A 25,849-nucleotide genomic window follows, 5' to 3' on the forward strand; every position below is an offset into this window, starting at 1 on the left:
ACCCTTCCCTCAGAAAGTATCGAGAGAAGGCCAGGCGGGGAATGGGGGGTTTAGAGAAGGAACAGTTTATCTGGGAAAAAGGCCGCTTGTACAGGCTCACTGAGACACGGGTTAACACACCTGGGCCTAGGCAAAAACGCCAGCTGGTAGTTCCACGGAAATACCGGCGGGAGTTATTGAGAATTGGGCACGACGTTCCTCTGGCAGGACACTTGGGAATACGCAGGACGGGATATCGGGTAACCCAGAACTTTTTCTGGCCTGGGGTATCCGATGACGTCCGGGCGTATTGCCAGACGTGCGAGATATGTCAACGCATAGGTAAGAAGGGAGACCACCCAAAGGCTAAACTGGTCTCCATGCCCATAATTGAAGAACCGTTCACGAGGGTAGCCGTGGACATCATAGGACCCTTGGCCCAACCTAGCCGTTCCGGCAAACGTTATATCCTCACAGTGGTAGATTACGCCACCCGTTACCCCGAAGCGGTGGCCCTTTCTAACATACAGGCTGAGACGGTGGCAGATGCGCTAGTCCGGATATTCTCCCGAGTGGGCTTTCCCAAGGAGGTACTGTCCGACCAAGGTACACAGTTCACGGCCGAGGTAACCCAGCAGATATGGAAAGTCTGTGGAGTTAAATCCCTGACTAGTTCCCCATACCACCCCCAGACTAATGGCCTGTGTGAACGCTTCAACGGGACGCTAAAGCAAATGTTGAAGTCGTTCACGGGGGCGTACAAGGATTGGGAGCAGTTCCTGCCACACCTTCTCTTTGCCTACCGAGAGGTGCCGCAGGAATCAACCGGATTCTCACCCTTCGAACTCCTATATGGGAGGCGGGTGAGGGGGCCTTTAGATCTTATCAAGGACCACTGGGAGGGGCAGACGGAGATTGAGGGGACCCCAGTTGTACCTTATGTGCTGGAACTGCGGGACCGCATGGAGGAACTAGCCCAGGCGGTGCAGGGAAACCTCCGGGCGGCCCAGCAGCGTCAGAGGGTATGGTATGACCGACGGGCTAGGCACCGGAGCTTTCAGATCGGCCAAAAAGTCATGGTGCTAAGACCGGTCCGAACAGACAAGCTCCAGGCCGCCTGGCAGGGCCCCTACAAAGTTATAGGGCAGATATGCGACACCACCTACACCATAGCTAGCTGCGAGGATGAGGATGTGAAGCAAACCTTTCACATCAACATGCTTAAGGCCTATCAGGAACGGGCAGAGGAAGTGACCGCTATCTGTGCACCAGCAGGGGAAGATACAGAGACACTACCTCTTCCCGACCTATTGGGCAGCAACGAAGGGAGGACCCAGATAGAGAAAGTCCAACTAGGCGAACAGCTGGGACCACAAGAGAGGGCTCAAGCTGTCCGCTTGCTAGAAACCAAACAGGCCACATTCTCTCAGGAGCCTGGGTACACACTCCTAGCCGTCCACAAGGTGGAGACTCCAGGGCAAGCACCCCTGAGGCAGCCCCCTTACCGTATTCCGGAAGCAGTCCGAGAAGGGATGCGGAAGGAAATCGATGAGATGCTTCGGCTAGGGGTAATAGAACACTCGGAAAGTCCTTGGGCCTCGCCGGTAGTCCTAGTACCAAAGAAGGACGCTTCTGTGTGGATTACCGGCGACTCAACAACAAAACAGTTTCTGACGCCTATCCAATGCCGCGGATGGACGAACTGCTTGACCGTATCTCTGCAGGGAAGTATCTGACCACAATTGACCTATGTAAGGGATATTGGCAGATTCCCCTAGCAGAAGATGCCATACCCAAGTCTGCCTTCATCACCCCGTTCGGCCTATACCAATTCCGGGTTATGCCATTCGGGATGAAGAACGCCCCGGCCACCTTCCAACGGATGGTGGACCAATTACTGGGAGGTCTCCAGGACTACGCATGCGCCTACCTGGATGACATCGCCATCCATAGCGATACCTGGGAAGCGCACCTAGAACACGTAGGGGTAGTATTAGATAGGATAAAGGGGGCCGGGCTGACCTTGAAACCAGACAAATGTCATTTGGGTATGGCGGAGGTACTATATTTGGGCCACCGAGTAGGATGTGGTAAGCAACGGCCGGAGCCGGCTAAGATCGAGGCCGTTGCCAATTGGCCCACTCCCCAAACCAAGACACAAGTCATGGCTTTCTTGGGCACAGCCGGCTATTACAGACGCTTTGTACCAGACTATAGCGCCCTAGCCAAACCCCTGACCGACCTGACCAAAAAGAAGTTACCCCGACAAGTCCTGTGGTCCCCGGAATGCGAGGTGGCTTTCCAAGCACTAAAGAATGCTCTTGTTAATGCTCCAGTGTTGGTTACCCCAGATCCTAACAAAAGGTTTATTGTCCACACAGACGCTTCAATGTTTGGACTGGGGGCAGTACTAAGCCAGATCGGAGAGGATGGGGGAGAGCACCCGGTGGCATACCTGAGTCGGAAGTTGTTGCCAAGGGAGGTCAGTTATGCCACCATTGAGAAGGAGTGTTTGGCCTTGGTATGGGCACTCAAAAAGCTCACACCCTATCTCTATGGCCGGGCCTTCACCCTCATCACGGATCACAATCCCCTAGTTTGGCTCAACCGGGTCTCAGGGGATAACGCCCGTTTGCTGCGCTGGAGCCTGGCGTTACAGCCCTATGACTTTACTATTCATTATCGCCCAGGCAAGCAAAACGAGAATGCTGATGGACTGTCGCGCCAAACAAACTTGGCCTCAGATTAAAAACTTTGGAAAGACCCGTCAACCCTATTGGACCAGGAAAGGTCCAACCGAGTTGCCGGAGCAGGGAGAAAAAGGGGGGCCATTGTGAAGGATTTTTCATGTATTTGCCTGTGGGCCCTCAGTTAAACCTTCTCCCTGCTGTTTAAATGCCTGTATCTGTTCGGTTCAATATGTATGTACCACTTTAAGAACATTTTTCAAAAGTTGACAGTTGGCAGTTAACTCCTTGAGCCATTATTAAATTGGCAGTTGTCTCCCTGAATGGTGTTTCTTCTGGTTACTGGGGGATTTGGGATATTACCTTCTATACCAGCGGAGATCTGGGGATTTAATATTGCAGTCACGTTACAATACTCAATACCCCTACATATGATTTTTTTAAAATCAAACAGGGGACATGATTGACAATGTATTGGGACTGAGTGAGTAGTGAGACCCTTTTTTATATTGTTAAGATGTTCCATAATTCTCACTTTTAATAATCTTTTGGTACGTCCCACATATTGCTTACCGCACGGGCACTGTAGTAAATAAACCACAAAGTCCGTGCGGCAGCCGACATATGATTTAATAGAGAAAGATTCTCCCGTCACATTACTATGAAAAATACTTGAATCTAATAAAGAAGCTGTCCTACATGCCACACAGCTCCTACAGCTCCTAAAGCCTTTAATAGTGACCCCAGGGGTCGTTTGTTCAATGGGTTTAATGTAGCTTGGTGCTAACATATTCTTAAGGTTCTTATTTTTTCTAAAGATCATAGTGGGGTTCTTAGGTAGTACTTGTCCCATCACAGGGTCACATTGTAAAATCGACCAATGTTTACGAAATATCTTTGTGATCTCATTGTGATGGGTATTAAATCTTGTTTTAAAAGAAAACTCAAACTTTATTTACAGTGTTGTTATTTGATTTCCTGGTATCCAAAAGTAAATCAGCTCTTTCACCTATGTCCACAAGTCTCATCTCCTTCTCTATACTGTTCTTAGTATAACCCCGTTGAATCAATTTATGTTTAATATGATCTGCTTGAGTCTTGAATTCCTGGGGTTTGGAGCAGTTACGTTTCACCCTTGTGAATTGGCTTTTGGCTATCCCTTTCAACCACGGCTTGTAATGGCAACTAGTTTGATGTACATAACTATTGCCATCTGTAGGCTTGAAAAAACATCTTGTGTGTATTTTATCCTCCTCATTAAATAGAACTACATCCAAGAAATTGATCGATTTTTTTCTCCCATATCGGAGTGAATTTCAGATTCAAATTGTTAGTATTCAAATAAACGGCAAAATTGTCAAAGGAGATCTTGTCTCCATTCCAAATGACAATTATGTCATCAATATATCTCCGCCAGAGCACCAGGGATGCCACCCAGCCATGTCCCTCCCATACGAAATGGTCCTCCCACTTACGCATGAAAGTGTTGGCATAGCTGGGGGCAAACCTGGTGCCCATGGCGGTGCCCCTGGTCTGCAGATAGAACGAGCCTTCAAAGAAAAAATAGTTTTGTTCGAGAATAAACTGGACTCCCCAAATTATAAACTCCTTCAAATCATTGGAGATAGTCGTATCCTGATCCATATAATACCGAATGGTTTCAATACCTTGGTTATGGTTAATAACTGTATATAAGGACGTAACGTCCAATGTTGCCCAACTGTATTCCTCTCGCCATTCGATATTGTCTAGTTCTTGCAAGAGAGATTTTGTGTCTTTCACATATGATAAAGCTGCCTGGGCATATTTCTGAAGGTAAGAATCAATGAAGACTGAAAGGTTAGCTGTTATGGAGTTAATCCCACTGATTATTGGGCGACCCGGGGGAAAAAATAATTTTTTATGAATTTTGGGCAAAACATAAAAAATTGGGATGGTTGGGGTCTTTTCTAAAAGAAACTCTAGATTTTTTGGAGTAATCACCTTGTCAGCTACTGCTTTTGCTAGCCTGACTCTCAAGATCTCATTAAATGATTTAGTTGGATCACTTGTCAATTTCCTATATGTAACCTTGTCACTCAGAATGTTGGAGGATTCTTGTAGATAGTAACCCCTACTCATAATAACAATAGCCCCCCCCTTTATCCGCCTCTTTAAATACAATGTCTTTTCTTTTCATCATTATTTTGAGGCAAGATCTTTCTTTATGTGTTAAGTTATCCCTTTTCTTTTTCTTATTTATGGTTCTTAATTCTCTTTCTACCATTGTTTCAAAAGTTTCTAGGTAAGACCCTTTATTGAATACTGGGTAGAAATGGGACCTTCTTTTAAAGCGGTCATGTTTCATTGGCCTATCATCAATGCTAGGATTACTGGGTTGTTTCAGGAAATGTCTTTTGACAGTTAATTCTCTAATAAATTTCTTCAAATCAATATACAACTCAAAATCATTAATCCCTTCGTTCGGGGCAAACTTAATCCCCTTTTCTAGAACTTGTATCTCCAAATCAGATAATGGAATACCTGAGAGGTTCACTATACCTTTATCGATTTCTTTAGATGGTAAAGAACCTAATCGTGATGGGCTTCTTCGTTCATTCTCATTCTTTTGATGGGAGACTCTACTGATAGGGGTGCAAAACGGTTGGGATGTTCCCAATTGGCCTTTTTCAGGAAAAAATAATTCGTTATGGTCCTCTCTCGGGATGGTGTGCCTCCCTCTAAAAAATTATCATGATTTACATGGGATGATCTTACACGTGGCTCTTCGCTCCTATTGGTATCTCTATTCACCACGTCTGCATATGATCTTTGATGGGGGTTACTTCTATAATGTGATCTTCCCTTAAGAATATGTTAGCACCAAGCTACATTAAACCCATTGAACAAACGACCCCTGGGGTCACTATTAAAGGCTTTAGGAGCTGTAGGAGCTGTGTGGCATGTAGGACAGCTTCTTTATTAGATTCAAGTATTTTTCATAGTAATGTGACGGGAGAATCTTTCTTTATTAAATCATATGTCGGCTGCCGCACGGACTTTGTGGTTTATTTACTACAGTGCCCGTGCGGTAAGCAATATGTGGGACGTACCAAAAGATTATTAAAAGTGAGAATTATGGAACATCTTAACAATATAAAAAAGGGTCTCACTACTCACTCAGTCCCAATACATTGTCAATCATGTCCCCTGTTTGATTTTAAAAAATTCATATGTAGGGGTATTGAGTATGTTCCCCCCCATTGGAGAGGGGGTGACAGGCTCAAGAAATTATGTCAAAAAGAGACTTATTGGATTCACCGTCTACAAACATTGGAACCGAAAGGTTTAAATGTAGACATAGATTTAGTTTGCTTCCTCTGATATTGTATATATATTTTGATAATATAGATATTGTTGAATATTGGAGAATATGGAGTTTTTATATTTTGTATATATGAATTGTTGTATGATATTAATTATGAATTGATTTAAAAGTGAAGAATACCGATGAATAAATGACATCTGAGGTTTGATGATTCCATTTTATGGGATCCCGTATAAGGTCTCTTGTACTGACCTATTTATGTCTTTTTACTGACGCTATGTTTTGTTTTTAGTGATGCATACTAATGGTTTTAAGTTTTTGAGAATTTCCATAAGTATTGAGATCCGTTTACCACGCATGCGCAAGACAGACTATATGTATTTACGGAAACCGATACCCCCTAGACGCAAGGATACTGTTGGAACGCACGCAAGCGCTGGGTGAAACGTCGACGTCACTTCCGGGTATGCTGGAACGCACGGAAGTGCCGGGTGAAGCGCTTACATCACTTCCGGGCGACGTTGACAGTACCTGAAAGCGGGAAATTCAAGAACGAACAGCTGATACACGACAGGATTGATCCGGAACACACCCACTACACCACCAATAGGAAGAAGGGTTCTCCTATAAAGTGAGACTGTGGGAAGAGGGAGGGTATAGCGGGAATTTGTTTTGTATGAAGATTATTTATATTTTTTACTAAGAGGTCCCTGATGAAGTTCTAACCGAACGAAACGCGTTGGACCAGTGCCTTATTTTACCAATAAATTTTCTAAATCATACTACTTGTTCCTGCTCTTCTGTGGTTTCCGGATCTGTGGACCGATAACATCTAGCAGTCCCAGTGTTGCATATTCCCCCTCTGCTACCAAGGGGTGATGTTCTGAATGCGCAAAACTCCTGACATCTTGTGAGTGTACCTGTTAGCGTGTCTTTATACATGCTCATAACAATCTTCACTATGTATTGTTAATTTCTTTTTTATAGGTATAGACAGCGATTTCCCCTCTACCCTTTGTATACATAATTAAAAATGAACATAAACATAATAGTTACACAGTTTATGAATATATTTTGTGCATTCCACAGCCAGAAAAAAGCTCTGAAATCCTGATTTTGTTTTTAATTGTTGCCATTCACAGTAGTTAGTAGTCACCATTGGCTGTCAGACCGCTTAGCATTAAATCTGGCTAAACCTCTCAGCCACTAATCTCCTTGGTGTACTCAGTGTATGAATAGTGAGTAAACCTTACTCCTACATAGCTACATGTCTAGAGCCATGAAGTTTGATCTACAAAGGTTACTGTCGAGTTTGGAATAGGGGTGACGGCTATCATTTACAGATCTCCTTGAGAAATGCAAATGGAGATATGTTTCTGTTCTGAATATAAAATTTAAACCAGGTTGAGGTGGAGAGGCTTACATCACTAAATAATTGGAGAAAATTATTAAAGTTCATATATTTGTATATCCTCTGTGGCATCTCCCCAGACATGGGAATTGCTAATTTTGATCCTGGTTTTGGGAGCTGACGATATAGCAAGCAGAGGTTAGCAAGCAGGTTTCAGCTTTACATGTGTAAAAGCTATGAGAGAGCCTGAAAGATGTATCGGGGGGTTACATGGAGTTAGGGATGTGCATGGGCAAAAAATTTGGGTCGGTTCGGCACTTCCAAAATTTTGGAAATCAGCACTTCAGGACTTCGGCAATTCCATTACCCTAACCCTACCCTTAACCATACCCCTACCCCTATCCTCAACCCTAACCATATCCCTACCTACCATCATCCCCCTAGTTTTCCCTCCCTCTCCTGTTTTGCCACTTTTCAGAAATTCAAAGCACTTCTCCAATTTGGCACTTCAGCAATCGGCTCGGTTCGGAAGCATCCGAATGTCCGAATTGCCGAAATTTGTCCGAATGTAAATTTGGAGTGCACATTCCATACACGTCCTCACACTGGGAGGGGAACGCTTTGTTCAATTGGTAACATGTCTAGTTGGGAAGTGGGCCTACAGGCGCAATCATTGTTACCGCCATCTAATTGGGAAGTTGGCCTACAGGCGCAATCACTGTTACCACCACAGACTGACAAGAGACAGAGACATTCCATAATATGTACAATAAATACAGTTGGAGAAAAAACAACTGCAAAACACAGAGGAGCGACAGAGCCAAGTGGCAGCTCAAGGTGATTCACTAGAAATGTTCTCCTATTAGTCTTCGTGGTCTCTTTCACCACACCGAGATAGCTAGTATAATTGTCTGAAAATAACAAACAACTGTCAGTGCATCGTAAATAAATCGAGTTTTAATCTAATCATACCCTACAATGGTAAAATGGATCTGCTGGGGATATCTGTATATTTGGGGAAAGCCGAGAGGGGAGGTTCATATAAAAATGGCGCAATGGTAGGCAGACCAAAATAAAGAGTTCAGCGAGTATGTGATATTTATAATGTTTAATATCAGAAGGTGAAGACCCTGGTCGATGCAGCCCATTGAGGGGAGATCCCTGTCCTCCTGCTCCCATGGGATACCCAACATAGCTCTCTCAGGTTTCACAGGGGCCACAGATCCCCAATTAACACAGGTCTGGAGGCACAAGGGGTTAAAAATGTTGTAGAAAGAGGTGGGATAGAAGAACATGCAGGGGATGGAACGCTTACAAGCAGGGATATGAAAGAGAAATTCCAGGGAAAGCGTTCAGGAATGCTTGGAATAGACTTCCAGAATGAAACCCTTACTATTAGACTGCTAATCAGCAACGAGACTGACATGTATCACATGGCCTGTGTTTAACTGGGTCAGAAATCTCCAAGCAATGAAATCAATTTCCTAAGGTTTTATTGAACCATGCAAACATTATATCTTTACTGAAGTTGACTTGCAGCAATTCAATTCTAAATATAAATAAATATAAATTAAAAAAAAAAACATAAAACTCACCAAGACAGTTTAATAGAATAGATCACGTTACACGTGTATAAATGATATGACAGTCTGTCCATTTCCCAGCCCTCTCAGAATAATTCCTGGAAGATAATAAACAATCGGTCTCAGTTTAACGAGATTAGAAGTTTAAATTGCGATCATGTTATTCCTCAGAGATGTTGAGATTAATAAGTAAATACAATAAATACAATGTAATAACGGTCTGCAAATGGTTTGCTGCATTTCATTTTAGATTTCTGGATACCTGCCAAAAATAATAAAACTAAGAATAGCAATAATCCTAATGACGGCTTTATTAATGCCTCGGGGACACTGGTTTAGGCAAATTTTGTGTCTGCAATCTTTAGATTGTAAGCTCACAGGCTGTCTTGTATAGAACCTTGCAGAGTCCTCTTCTCATTTTTTTCCAATTAAATATCCCCCAGTCTGTGTAATTACCAATATTCTATTTGCACACTTTCTATATAACATTGCTATGTAAGAAGTGATAAATAAGTAATACATATCATGGAAGTTACCCTGGGTGGGTATAAAGTCCTCACCAGTGCTGGGAATTAGCTCTCGGGTAAAAAATTACTTTTTATAGTCTACCAGCGCCACCTAGTGAATCTTTAGGAGAATTGTGTTTCATTAATAAGATCTGGAAAATATGAGGGAACAGCTCACATTGATAATCAGTATATTCACTTAATTTGATGGCTATTTTTATGATTCTTAATGATATAAAATTCGACTTTGGCCCGATCGGTGTATCGAGATATTTAGGAGCTTATATTGGTGCTGACATAGTTATAGACTTACGCCGAGAGTACTTTCCTATAGTAACATTGAGTCCATGAGAGATGTGGGGAAGCATATATACGCAACATTACCAATCCTGGCCACGACCTAGATCTCCTGCCTCAAATTATGTCCCACTTCAGAACCCCCAGTACTCGGTCTTCCCAAAGGCATATACACAAGAACAATAGTTCAGGTCCGACCTTTACAATTCAGATGCCTCCGATGTCACCGAACCCACTCGAATAAAACAAGCATGATCGCAATAACGAGGACCCCGCACCTAGCTTGCCATTGGAGGGCATGACTACTTGATGTTAGCTGGTGTTCTGTAGACCTTGATAGATGCTCATCTATTTATCCTTATTTTAACATAAAATTCCATACCGAACGCCTACTTCTTACCCGAGTTTTAATTTCTATGCACTGAGACCCGCCTGCCTCATATTCGTAACAATTGTCCGATTTTACTTGTAAATCTATATTTGCTGCAATAAAGCCTTGTTAACCCCTTAAGGACACATGACATGTGTGACATGTCATGATTCCCTTTTATTCCAGAAGTTTGGTCCTTAAGGAGTTAAACATAAAATTCGATTTTGATCTATTTTAAAACAATACACTTTAGATTTTTATCTACACTTTTATATATGTCTTATGGCCCTCGAGTCATTACAGCTAACCGTAATATCATTCCAATCACAAATATGGTTACTGTGGTCAGCTGACGCATTGTACATAGAGATAAAAATCGAGAACATTAAATATGAGTGTATTTAGAATTATTAACTATTATTCTTATTAATGATATGTACATTTTTTAGAAACTTGCTTCTTTTTAGCAAATTATAAATGTTTTTATTCAAGCAGTTTAAACTGAGGTGGGATGTTTTCAATCCATTTAAATCTGATATTTGTCAGTGAGTAATGCACAGGATTAATAATTGGTTCCTATTTATTATAGATTTCTGTCTGGTAATAGAAAGTACATATTCAGCTTTGTAACGTATTGGTTTCTGATTAATATTATAAAGTCTTATAAAATGTCAATAAACTGAATATTGATAGAATTCACTCACTACCTATCTGAGCCTTTAAGATATGAGAAGGGATTTAGTTATTATTATTATTGCGATTTATATAGCGCCAACAGATTCCGTAGTTGATGTGTAAAGTGTTAGTGATTGCTCATTCTCCCTGATGGTAAAGAAGCACTCCTACGAAACGCGTTGGATCACATGGACTGTATGGATTGGTTCTAGCATCGTACTGTCTATTTGAACCAGCTGATTCATTTTGGGCTGTGGGAATGTCTGCATGGAGGCATTGGTCATTGGTGTGTTTATCTTTAATATATTTCACAGTTATTGCATCACAGAGGTCCTTCTCTTGTGCTTTTGTTCCTGACATATTGTTAAACAATACTGTTTGTGTGACTAAGCATAGTGTAAGTGAATGTAGTATGTGTGCGACTGGGATTAGTGTGCGTGAATGTAGTGTGTGTGCGACTGGGATTAGTGTGAGTGAATGTAGTGTGTGTGCGACTGGGATTAGTGTGAGTGAATGTAGTGTGTGTGCGACTGGGATTAGTGTGAGTGAATGTAGTGTGTGTAACTGGGATTAGTGTGAGTGAATGCTGTGTGCGTAACTGGGATTAGTGTGAGTGAATGCTGTGTGCGTAACTGGGATTAGTGCGAGTGAATGTAGTGTGTGTAACTGGGATTACTGCATTCACTCACACCACACTAATATCTGGTAACACACACTGCATTCACTCACACCAACCCCAGTTACACACACACCAATCCCAGTTACACACACTGCATTCACTCACACTAATCCCAGTTACGCACACTGCATTCACTCACACTAATCCCAGTTACACACACTGCATTCACTCTCACTAATCCTAGGCACATGCACACTGCATCCACTCACACTAATCCCAGTTACACACACTGCATTCACTCACACTAATCCCAGTTACACACACTGCATTCACTCACACTAGTCCCAGTTACACACACTGCATTCACTCACACTAATCCCAGTTACACACACTGCATTCACTCACACTAATCCCAGTTACGCACACTGCATCCACTCACACTAATCCCAGTTACGCACACTGAATTCACTCACACTAATCCCAGTTACGCACACTGCATTCACTCTCACTAATCCTAGTTACACACACTGCATCCACTCACACTAATCCCAGTTACACACGCTGCATTCACTCACACTAATCCCAGTTACACACACTGCATTCACTCTCACTAATCCCAGTTACACACACTGCATTCACTCTCACTAATCCCAGTTACACACACTGCATTCACTCTCACTAATCCCAGTTACACACACTGCATTCACTCTCACTAATCCCAGTTACACACACTGCATTCACTCTCACTAATCCCAGTTACACACACTGCATTCACTCTCACTAATCCCAGTTACACACACTGCATTCACTCTCACTAATCCCAGTTACACACACTGCATTCACTCACACTAATCCCAGTTACACACACTACATTCACTCACACTAATCCCAGTTACACACACTGCATTCACTCTCACTAATCCTAGTTACACACACTGCATCCACTCACACTAATCCCAGTTACACACACTGCATTCACTCTCACTAATCCCAGTTACGCACACTGCATTCACTCTCACTAATCCCAGTTACACACACTGCATCCACTCACACTAATCCCAGTTACACACATTGCATTCACTCACACTAATCCCAGTTACACACACTGCATTCACTCTCACTAATCCCAGTTACACACACTGCATTCACTCTCACTAATCCCAGTTACACACACTGCATTCACTCTCACTAATCCCAGTTACACACACTGCATTCACTCTCACTAATCCCAGTTACACACACTGCATTCACTCTCACTAATCCCAGTTACACACACTGCATTCACTCTCACTAATCCCAGTTACACACACTGCATTCACTCACACTAATCCCAGTTACACACACTGCATTTACTCTCACTAATCCTAGACACACGCACACTGCATCCACTCACACTAGTCCCAGTTACACACACTGCATCCACTCACACTAGTCCCAGTTACACACACTGCATCCACTCACACTAATCCCAGTTACACACACTGCATTCACTCACACTAATCCCAGTTACACACACTGCATTCACTCACACTAATCCCAGTTACACACACTGCATTCACTCTCACTAATCCTAGGCACACGCACACTGCATCCACTCACACTAATCCCAGTTACACACACTGCATTCACTCACACTAATCCCAGTTACACACACTGCATCCACTCACACTAATCCCAGTTACGCACACTGCATCCACTCACACTAATCCCAGTTACGCACACTGCATCCACTCACACTAATCCCAGTTACACACACTGCATTCACTCACACTAATCCCAGTTACACACACTACATTTACGCTCACTAATCCTAGACACACGCACACTGCATCCACTCACACTAATCCCAGTTACGCACACTGCATTCACTCTCACTAATCCCAGTTACACACTGCATTCACTCACACTAATCCCAGTTACACACACTGCATTCACTCACACTAATCCCAGTTACACACACTGCATTCACTCACACTAATCCCAGTTACACACACTGCATTCACTCTCACTAATCATAGGCACACGCACACTGCATCCACTCACACTAATCCCAGTTACACACACTGCATTCACTCACACTAATCCCAGTTACACACACTGCATCCACTCACACTAATCCCAGTTACACACACTGCATCCACTCACACTAATCCCAGTTACGCACACTGCATCCACTCACACTAATCCCAGTTACACACTGCATTCACTCACACTAATCCCAGTTACACACACTGCATTCACTCACACTAATCCCAGTTACACACACTGCATTTACTCTCACTAATCCTAGACACACGCACACTGCATCCACTCACACTAATCCCAGTTACGCACACTGCATTCACTCTCACTAATCCCAGTTACACACTGCATTCACTCACACTAATCCCAGTTACACACACTGCATTCACTCACACTAATCCCAGTTACACACACTGCATTTACTCTCACTAATCCTAGACACACGCACACTGCATCCACTCACACTAGTCCCAGTTACACACACTGCATCCACTCTCACTAATCCCAGTTACACACTGCATTCACTCACACTAATCCCAGTTACACACACTGCATTCACTCACACTAATCCCAGTTACACACACTGCATTCACTCACACTAATCCCAGTTACACACACTGCATTCACTCTCACTAATCCCAGTTACACACACTGCATTCACTCTCACTAATCCCAGTTACACACACTGCATTCACTCTCACTAATCCCAGTTACACACACTGCATTCACTCTCACTAATCCCAGTTACACACACTGCATTCACTCACACTAATCCCAGTTACACACACTGCATTTACTCTCACTAATCCTAGACACACGCACACTGCATCCACTCACACTAGTCCCAGTTACACACACTGCATCCACTCACACTAGTCCCAGTTACACACACTGCATCCACTCACACTAATCCCAGTTACACACACTGCATTCACTCACACTAATCCCAGTTACACACACTGCATTCACTCACACTAATCCCAGTTACACACACTGCATTCACTCACACTAATCCCAGTTACACACACTGCATTCACTCTCACTAATCCTAGGCACACGCACACTGCATCCACTCACACTAATCCCAGTTACACACACTGCATTCACTCACACTAATCCCAGTTACACACACTGCATCCACTCACACTAATCCCAGTTACGCACACTGCATCCACTCACACTAATCCCAGTTCCGCACACTGCATCCACTCACACTAATCCCAGTTACACACACTGCATTCACTCACACTAATCCCAGTTACACACACTGCATTTACTCTCACTAATCCTAGACACACGCACACTGCATCCACTCACACTAATCCCAGTTACGCACACTGCATTCACTCTCACTAATCCCAGTTACACACTGCATTCACTCACACTAATCCCAGTTACACACACTGCATTCACTCACACTAATCCCAGTTACACACACTGCATTCACTCACACTAATCCCAGTTACACACACTGCATTCACTCTCACTAATCCTAGGCACACGCACACTGCATCCACTCACACTAATCCCAGTTACACACACTGCATTCACTCACACTAATCCCAGTTACACACACTGCATCCACTCACACTAATCCCAGTTACACACACTGCATCCACTCACACTAATCCCAGTTACGCACACTGCATCCACTCACACTAATCCCAGTTACACACACTGCATTCACTCACACTAATCCCAGTTACACACACTGCATTCACTCACACTAATCCCAGTTACACACACTGCATTTACTCTCACTAATCCTAGACACACGCACACTGCATCCACTCACACTAATCCCAGTTACGCACACTGCATTCACTCTCACTAATCCCAGTTACACACTGCATTCACTCACACTAATCCCAGTTACACACACTGCATTCACTCACACTAATCCCAGTTACACACACTGCATTTACTCTCACTAATCCTAGACACACGCACACTGCATCCACTCACACTAGTCCCAGTTACACACACTGCATCCACTCACACTAGTTCCAGTTACACACACTGCATCCACTCACACTAATCCCAGTTACACACACTGCATTCACTCACACTAATCCCAGTTACACACACTGCATTCACTCACACTAATCCCAGTTACACACACTGCATTCACTCTCACTAATCCTAGGCACACGCACACTGCATCCACTCACACTAATCCCAGTTACACACACTGCATTCACTCACACTAATCCCAGTTACACACACTGCATCCACTCACACTAATCCCAGTTACGCACACTGCATCCACTCACACTAATCCCAGTTACGCACACTGCATCCACTCACACTAATCCCAGTTACACACACTGCATTCACTCACACTAATCCCAGTTACACACACTGCATTCACTCACACTAATCCCAGTTACACACACTGCATTTACTCTCACTAATCCTAGACACACGCACACTGCATCCACTCACACTAATCCCAGTTACACACACTGCATTCCCTCACACCATAGAGTTGCTCCAGATCCCCAACTCCCATCAATGATCCCCAACTCCCATCCAGATCCCCAACTCCCATCAATGGCAGCCAGAGCAGGAGCCCAAGGAAACGACCCCCCTGAACACTAAAGGTGTTAACAAGAGGGTGGCTGAAAATATAAGACTTATATGTGTTCATGTATATGTCAAGGTGTGTGTGTATGTCGGTGTATCTATGTATCTGTGTGTGCATGTGTCAGTATGTGCATCTGTGTGTGTGTGTGTGTGTAAATCTGTTTGTCATGGTGTGCATCTGTGTATGTGTGTGCACATCTGTGTGTCAGTGTGTGCACCTGTGTGTGTGTGCATATGTGTGTCAGGACATGCATCTGTGTATGTGTGTGTGTGTGTCTACTTGTCAGGGTGTGCATCTGTGTGTGCATATGTCATTGTGTGTCTATGTATATGTGTTTCGGGGTGTGTATCTGTATGTCAGAGTGTGCATCTATTTGTTTGTATATTTGTCAGCATGTCTATCTGTATGTGTATGTGTCAGTGTGTTTATATGTGTGTATCTGTCTCTTAATGTGTATGTATTTCTGTGTAAGTATGTATGTATATGGCAGTGTATGTGAGTATATGCATACATCTAAGCAATCAAACAGAAATACACTTCTGAAATCTAACCTGAAATTATATACAAACACAATCCTTACCCTCAAACACCAATACTACACACAAATGTACATTTGCATTTAAAAGCCTATATTACATCCAAACACTGCTTACAAACACTCCCCTAAATGAATGCACCAAAGTTATGTACAAGCACCCCTTCAAACAAACACCAACACTACCCACAAAAGCACACCTGCATTCAAAAGCCAACATTAAACACAAATATGCCGCAGAATTTAAACACTACACACAAACACATCCTTGAATTCAAACACTACACACAAATATCCCACTGCATTTAAACACTACGCACAAATACGCCACAGAATTCAAACACTACGCACAAACACATCCCTGAATTCAAACACTACGCACAAATACGCCACAGAATTCAAACACTACACACAAACACATCCTTGAATCCAAACACTACACACAAATATCCCACTGCATTTAAACACTGCACACAAACACATCACTGCATTCAAACACTACACAGAAATACACCACTTCATTCAAACACACCCTGCATCTAAACACTACACACGAATACGCCACTGTATTCCAATGGCATTAATACATAGAAATACATCCCTACATGCACAAATACTCTATACAAAAATATGGGGATCTACCTTTTGGCCACCCTTGCACTACATCCACTGTTTAAAGCCCCAAATAAATGATTGCAAACGAGTCAATACACTTTTTTTGTTTGAATGCAGCAAGTCACACAGCACTATGTCTCCACCTGCTGGTAAGAAAGTATATTCACATTCATTGTCTGTATGTATATTTCACTATGGCAATGATCATTACCAGCTAGGGTTTTTTAATGTCCTGGACCTACTAATAATTAATGCAGTACTTCCTTCCTACCTGCATAATTCATATACTTTCTCTGTGAAATTCATTCATTGTGGCCGCATCCTAAAGGAAGTGCCTGGAATGAGCTACAATAAATCGATAATATGTTGGAAGATATGCAGAAACAATACAGTAAAGATAAAAATAAAAACATCACATTTAAAGTTCCTATATTTGCTGCAAATTCCTATGACGTGCAGCTTCTACAATGAGTTATCAGAAAACGAGGAAATAACTGCACACTTAACGTTATCGATCACAGGGGCTGATCCAGAACCAAATCTCGGGAGGGGCACTGGTGGGGGGCTACAGCAGAGGGAAAGCGCTGCAGCGGAGGAATAGGGGATTCTAGTTTAGGGGATAGGAGGCTGTACACATATGCGGCCACACACAGGGATATGGAAACACAATAACACACTGACACACACACACAGATACAAACATATACCTTCAGACACATACACTGGCACACACAGATACAAACCTATACCTACACAGGCACACACAGATACACACACACACACACACACACATACCTACAAACACTGGCACACAGATAGACACACATACCTGCACATACACACACTGGCACATAGATATACACACACACACATACCTACACACACTGGCAGACAAACACACACACACACACACACACACATACCTGCACATACACACATTGGCACATAGATACATACATACACATGCACACTGGAGCGCGCACACACACACACACACACACACACACACAAACACATTCCCTACACATACAGACACACATACCTTCACATACACACACAGACACAAGGTAATAGAATATACAGGCACAACTACAGGTGCTGAAGGGGTATTTATTGTGACTGTGAGTATGCATGTGTGTATCTGTGTTTGCCACAGACAACATAGTCCACTGCACTCAGGTTCCGCTTTTCACTCTGGCCCACAGCCTCAGAGGTGATCTGCATTAGAAAGACACTGCTAATCCGTCCAACAATACAAGGTAATAGAATATGCAGGCAACACTCCGGGTACTGAAGGTGTATTTATTGGAGGGTAGAACACCTAATTGAAGTGCAAAAGTGTGACGTTTAGGTCTGAGAGGGCCTTATTCATGCTTGTGTGTGCATCAGTATGTGTCAGTATGTATCTGTGTGTGCCAGTGTGAATCTGTGTGTGTCAGTGCATATCTGTGTGTGTCAGTGCATATCTGTGTGTGTCAGTGCATATCTGTGTGTGTCAGTGTGCATCTGTGTGTGTCAGTGTGCATCTGTGTGTGTCAGTGTGCATCTGTGTGTGTCAGTGTGCATCTGTGTGTGTCAGTGTGCATCTGTGTGTGTCAGTGTGCATCTGTGTGTGTCAGTGTGCATCTGTGTGTGTCAGTGTGCATCTGTGTGTGTCAGTGTGCATCTGTGTGTGTCAGTGTGCATCTGTGTGTGTCAGTGTGCATCTGTGTGTGTCAGTGTGCCTCTGTGTGTGTCAGTGTGCCTCTGTGTGTGTCAGTGTGCCTCTGTGTGTGTCAGTGTGCCTCTGTGTGTGTCAGTGTGCCTCTGTGTGTGTCAGTGTGCCTCTGTGTGTGTCAGTGTGCATCTGTGTGTGTCAGTGTGCATCTGTGTGTGTCAGTGTGCATCTGTGTGTGTCAGTGTGCATCTGTGTGTGTCAGTGTGCATCTGTGTGTCAGTGTGCATCTGTGAGTGTCAGTGTGTATCTGTGAGTATGTGTGTGCATCTGTGAGTGTCAGTGTGCATCTGTGAGTATGTGTGTGTCAGTGTCAGTGTGTATCTGTGAGTATGTGTATCTGTGTGTGTCAGTGTGCATCTGTGTGTGTCAGTGTGCATCTGTGTGTGTCAGTGTGCATCTGTGAGTGTCAGTGTGCATCTGTGAGTGTCAGTGTGCATCTGTGAGTGTCAGTGTGCATCTGTGAGTGTCAGTGTGCATCTGTGAGTGTCAGTGTGCATCTATGTGTGTCAGTGTGCATCTGTGAGTGTCAGTGTGCATCTATGTGTGTCAGTGTGTATCTGTGAGTATGTGTGTGCATCTGTGAGTATGTGTGTGCATCTGTGAGTGTCAGTGTGCATCTGTGAGTGTCAGTGTGCATCTGTGAGTATGTGTGTGTCAGTGTCAGTGTGTATCTGTGTGTGTCAGTGTGCATCTGTGTGTGTCAGTGTGCATCTGTGTGTGTCAGTGTGCATCTGTGAGTGTCAGTGTGCATCTGTGAGTGTCAGTGTGCATCTGTGAGTGTCAGTGTGCATCTGTGAGTGTCAGTGTGCATCTGTGAGTGTCAGTGTGCATCTGTGAGTGTCAGTGTGCATCTGTGAGTATGTGTGTACATCTGTGAGTGTCAGTGTGCATCTGTGAGTATGTGTGTGCATCTGTGAGTGTCAGTGTGCATCTGTGAGTATGTGTGTGTCAGTGTCAGTGTGTATCTGTGAGTATGTGTATCTGTGAGTGTCAGTGTGCATCTGTGAGTGTCAGTGTGCATCTGTGAGTGTCAGTGTGCATCTGTGAGTGTCAGTGTGCATCTGTGAGTGTCAGTGTGCCTCTGTGTGTGTCAGTGTGTATCTGTGAGTGTCAGTCGTGTATCTGTGAGTGTCAGTGTGTATCTGTGAGTGTCAGTCGTGTATCTGTGAGTGTCAGTGTGTATCTGTGAGTGTCAGTGTGTATCTGTGAGTGTCAGTGTGTATCTGTGTGTGCCAGTGTGTATCTGTGTGTGCCAGTGTGTATCTGTGTGTGCCAGTGTGTATCTGTGTGTGCCAGTGTGTATCTATGAGTATGTGTGTGCATCTGTGAGTGTCAGTGTGTATCTGTGAGTATGTGTGTGTATCTGTGAGTGTCAGTGTGTATCTGTGAGTATGTGTGTGCCTCTGTGTATCTGTGTGTGCCAGTGTGTATCTGTGTGTGCCAGTGTGTATCTGTGTGTGCCAGTGTGTATCTGTGTGTGCCAGTGTGTATCTATGAGTATGTGTGTGCATCTGTGAGTTTCAGTGTGTATCTGTGAGTATGTGTGTGTATCTGTGAGTGTCAGTGTGTATCTGTGAGTATGTGTGTGCCTCTGTGTATCTGTGTGTGCCAGTGTGTATCTGTGTGTGCCAGTGTGTATCTGTGTGTGCCAGTGTGTATCTGTGTGTGCCAGTGTGTATCTGTGTGTGCCAGTGTGTATCTGTGTGTGCCAGTGTGTATCTGTGTGTGCCAGTGTGTATCTATGAGTATGTGTGTGCATCTGTGAGTGTCAGTGTGTATCTGTGAGTATGTGTGTGTATCTGTGAGTATGTGTGTGCCTCTGTGTATCTGTGTGTGCCAGTGTGTATCTGTGTGTGCCAGTGTGTATCTGTGTGTGCCAGTGTGTATCTGTGTGTGCCAGTGTGTATCTGTGTGTGCCAGTGTGCATCTGTGTGTGCCAGTGTGTATCTATGAGTATGTGTGTGCATCTGTGAGTGTCAGTGTGTATCTGTGAGTATGTGTGTGTATCTGTGAGTGTCAGTGTGTATCTGTGAGTATGTGTGTGCCTCTGTGTATCTGTGTGTGCCAGTGTGTATCTGTGTGTGCCAGTGTGCATCTGTGTGTGCCAGTGTGCATCTGTGAGTGTCAGTGTGCATCTATGTGTGTCAGTGTGCATCTGTGAGTGTCAGTGTGCATCAATGTGTGTCAGTGTGCATCAATGTGTGTCAGTGTGTATCTGTGTGTGCATCTGTGTGTGCCAGTGTGTATCTATGAGTATGTGTGTGCATCTGTAAGTGTCAGTGTGTATCTGTGAGTATGTGTGTGTATCTGTGAGTGTCAGTGTGTATCTGTGAGTATGTGTGTGTATCTGTGAGTGCCAGTGTGTATCTGTGTGTGCCAGTGTGTATCTGTGTGTGCCAGTGTGTATCTGTGTGTGCCAGTGTGTATCTGTGTGTGCCAGTGTGTATCTGTGTGTGCATCTGTGTGTGCCAGTGTGTATCTATGAGTATGTGTGTGCATCTGTAAGTGTCAGTGTGTATCTGTGAGTATGTGTGTGTATCTGTGAGTGTCAGTGTGTATCTGTGAGTATGTGTGTGTGTGTATCTGTGAGTGCCAGTGTGTATCTGTGTGTGCCAGTGTGTATCTGTGTGTGCATCTGTGTGTGCCAGTGTGTATCTATGAGTATGTGTGTGCATCTGTAAGTGTCAGTGTGTATCTGTGAGTATGTGTGTGTATCTGTGAGTGTCAGTGTGTATCTGTGAGTATGTGTGTGTGTGTATCTGTGAGTGCCAGTGTGTATCTGTGTGTGCCAGTGTGTATCTGTGTGTGCATCTGTGTGTGCCAGTGTGTATCTATGAGTATGTGTGTGCATCTGTAAGTGTCAGTGTGTATCTGTGAGTATGTGTGTGTATCTGTGAGTGTCAGTGTGTATCTGTGAGTATGTGTGTATCTGTGAGTGTCAGTGTGTATCTGTGAGTATGTGTGTGTATCTGTGAGTATGTGTGTGTATCTGTGAGTGTCAGTGTGTATCTGTGAGTGTCAGTGTGTATCTGTGAGTGTCAGTGTGTATCTGTGAGTGTCAGTGTGTATCTGTGAGTGTCAGTGTGTATCTGTGGGTGTCAGTGTGTATCTGTGGGTGTCAGTGTGTATCTGTGGGTGTCAGTGTGTATCTGTGAGTGTCTGTGTGTGTGTGTATCTGTGAGTGTCAGTGTGTATATCTGTGAGTATGTGTGTGTGTGTATCTGTGAGTGTCAGTGTGTATCTGTGAGTGTCAGTGTGTATCTGTGAGTGTCAGTGTGTATCTGTGAGTATGTGTGTGTATCTGTGAGTATGTGTGTGTATCTGTGGGTGTCAGTGTGTATCTGTGGGTGTCAGTGTGTATCTGTGGGTGTCAGTGTGTATCTGTGGGTGTCAGTGTGTATCTGTGGGTGTCAGTGTGTATCTGTGGGTGTCAGTGTGTATCTGTGGGTGTCAGTGTGTATCTGTGGGTGTCAGTGTGTATCTGTGAGTGTCAGTGTGTATCTGTGAGTGTCAGTGTGTATCTGTGAGTATGTGTGTGTATCTGTGAGTATGTGTGTGTATCTGTGAGTGTCAGTGTGTATCTGTGAGTGTCAGTGTGTATCTGTGAGTGTCAGTGTGTATCTGTGAGTGTCAGTGTGTATCTGTGGGTGTCAGTGTGTATCTGTGGGTGTCAGTGTGTATCTGTGGGTGTCAGTGTGTATCTGTGGGTGTCAGTGTGTATCTGTGAGTGTCTGTGTGTGTGTATCTGTGAGTGTCAGTGTGTATATCTGTGAGTATGTGTGTGTGTGTATCTGTGAGTGTCAGTGTGTATCTGTGAGTGTCAGTGTGTATCTGTGAGTGTCAGTGTGTATCTGTGAGTATGTGTGTGTATCTGTGAGTATGTGTGTGTATCTGTGAGTATGTGTGTGTATCTGTGGGTGTCAGTGTGTATCTGTGGGTGTCAGTGTGTATCTGTGGGTGTCAGTGTGTATCTGTGGGTGTCAGTGTGTATCTGTGGGTGTCAGTGTGTATCTGTGGGTGTCAGTGTGTATCTGTGGGTGTCAGTGTGTATCTGTGGGTGTCAGTGTGTATCTGTGGGTGTCAGTGTGTATCTGTGGGTGTCAGTGTGTATCTGTGGGTGTCAGTGTGTATCTGTGGGTGTCAGTGTGTATCTGTGGGTGTCAGTGTGTATCTGTGGGTGTCAGTGTGTATCTGTGGGTGTCAGTGTGTATCTGTGGGTGTCAGTGTGTATCTGTGGGTGTCTGTGGGTGTGTCTGTGAGTGTCAGTGTGTATATATATATATATATATGTCTCAATAGACCACCCAAGTGGAGCAATATGTAATAAAAATAAAGGTTGGTTACTTCCCTTATATTCTACGATGTAACAAAGGATTCCTCAAATCCTCACAAATAAATACAAAATACAAGATACACCTAGAAAAATCAAAAGCAGAGAACATTCATAGGGAAACACCGTTAAGTAGAGTGGTCCCTGCTATAAATATTGCACTCACAAGATGAAGGGGTAATTCAAGCCCATCAAGATATCTTTTAGGTCTTGTAAAGGAGTTCCTTATTTCTCAAGCGTAGATGTAAAAAGAAGAACTGAACAGAGTATAGGACTGTTAATGTAATAAAAAACAATTTATTGGAAACACTTACAAGAAGTGGAAAATAAAAATGCCCATCAGATATCTGTGTCCCTCTTTCCAAGATGGTAAATGGAAGCAGCAGGTAACAGGAATCACAGGCAATGAGACAAACAGCTCTACGCGTTTCGTCTATACAATAGACTTCCTCAGGAGCAGTTAAATAAAAACAAATATTGCAATCAAGTCAAGTAAATCACAGTAAAAGTCTCATATGTTCAGTCTTCTTTTAAATGTCCCTCTCGCCGTATTCGGCTTCTCATCAGCCAATCCGTGCGCTTGGTGTCACCTGTTCTGTATAATCTAAAATCCAGGTCCATATAAGGACTTCTGCCGGGCATCTGTGGAACGCATATGTATTCCGCCAATCCGGAAGACTGGCCTCCTTCTCATTGAGTCATCACTCAGTGGCTGGAACGCACATGCGTTCCACCCGATTGACCCGCAGCACCAAGGGGGACTGGATAGAGAAGAAAAAGAATTAAAGAAAATACACACTTATATTAAGTTGATGTAATAACTTACACAATGATATTACCTCATATATAAAACGGAATCATATATATTGGAAAAATCAATTCATGAAACATATTAGTGTATAAAACAGCATTAACACCCAGCACTCCCAAGCAACCAAGTCCTGCAAAATCTTCAGAGCAGAGACTGGGCCCCTTAATACAGCATTAACACCCAGCACTCCCAAGCAACCAAGTCCTGCAAAATCTTCAGAGCAGAGACTGGGCCCCTTAAAACAGCATTAACACCCAGCACTCCCAAGCAACCAAGTCCTGCAAAATCTTCAGAGCAGAGACTGGGCCCCTTAAAACAGCATTAACACCCAGCACTCCCAAGCAACCAAGTCCTGCAAAATCTTCAGAGCAGAGACTGGGCCCCTTAAAACAGCATTAACACCCAGCACTCCCAAGCAACCAAGTCCTGCAAAATCTTCAGAGCAGAGACTGGGCCCCTTAAAACAGCATTAACACCCAGCACTCCCAAGCAACCAAGTCCTGCAAAATCTTCAGAGCAGAGACTGGGCCCCTTAAAACAGCATTAACACCCAGCACTCCCAAGCAACCAAGTCCTGCAAAATCTTCAGAGCAGAGACTGGGCCCCTTAAAACAGCATTAACACCCAGCACTCCCAAGCAACCAAGTCCTGCAAAATCTTCAGAGCAGAGACTGGGCCCCTTAAAACAGCATTAACACCCAGCACTCCCAAGCAACCAAGTCCTGCAAAATCTTCAGAGCAGAGACTGGGCCCCTTAAAACAGCATTAACACCCAGCACTCCCAAGCAACCAAGTCCTGCAAAATCTTCAGAGCAGAGGTATCATCTCTGGAAGATTTACTCAAGAATACCTGTATTCCTGTTTCCTTTAAACTCTTATTTTAAAATTTGTGTTCTATTCCATCTCCCTCCCTATACTATCACTACTTAATTGATAACTATATCTCCCATCCTGATCTTCTGTTTTTGTTTTTCTTAAAGCTGCTGTGATCATGTCATTTTATGTTCATTCCCTAAGACTCGTTGTTAATTGTTTGTTTAGCTAGTGTTACTACTCTCACTGATAATCTAGTAAATTTATGTTCATGGTTTATGACTTTCACCTATCTGATCCTTCCTATCTTTTTATCCTAAATGTTCTCTCCTTTTAGTTTTTCATCTCTAATTAATTACCTCAATAGCCCCATGTCTCCCCACCCATAATAGTGTGTTTTGTTTCTTTTTTTTTTTTCTAACCTCAGACCTTATATTTCAGACTGGGCCCCTTAAAACAGCATTAACACCCAGCACTCCCAAGCAACCAAGTCCTGCAAAATCTTCTGAGCAGAGGTATCATCTCTGGAAGATTGCCCATCCCACACCATGGTCATCAACTTACTTATAGATAGTGCACATCAGCTGGTTTCCTTAACACACCAATCAAGTTACCAAACCTCTCCTCACCTGAATTCATTTAACACACTGCATACTTACACTGGTTTAAACACTCATTGATATTTGTGTGTGTTTGTATATATGATCTACATATCTATATAATACACATTTTCTCTAATGTTCTCCCTTCTATTTTTCACTTTAACACTAACTTCTCTGATCACTAAAATATCCCTATCCTTTCACTCACCTGTCCCTGGCAACACAATCCTCATTACTTCCACCTTACTCCCCTCCCCTCTCTATTCATCCCATGCACTCTACACATACCTTTCCAGCCTATCTCCACCAACTCCTCCCAAATCTACATACATACCCTCCTACAAAACTTTCAAATCCTACTCCCACCTTCACTTCCTTTCTATCCTTCTGCTCCTAGCAGCTGGTGATGTATCTCCAAACCCCGGTCCCCTCTCAACAAACAC

Source organism: Pelobates fuscus, chromosome 10 (genome assembly GCF_036172605.1).
Source record: "Pelobates fuscus isolate aPelFus1 chromosome 10, aPelFus1.pri, whole genome shotgun sequence".
Lineage (NCBI taxonomy): Eukaryota > Metazoa > Chordata > Amphibia > Anura > Pelobatidae > Pelobates > Pelobates fuscus.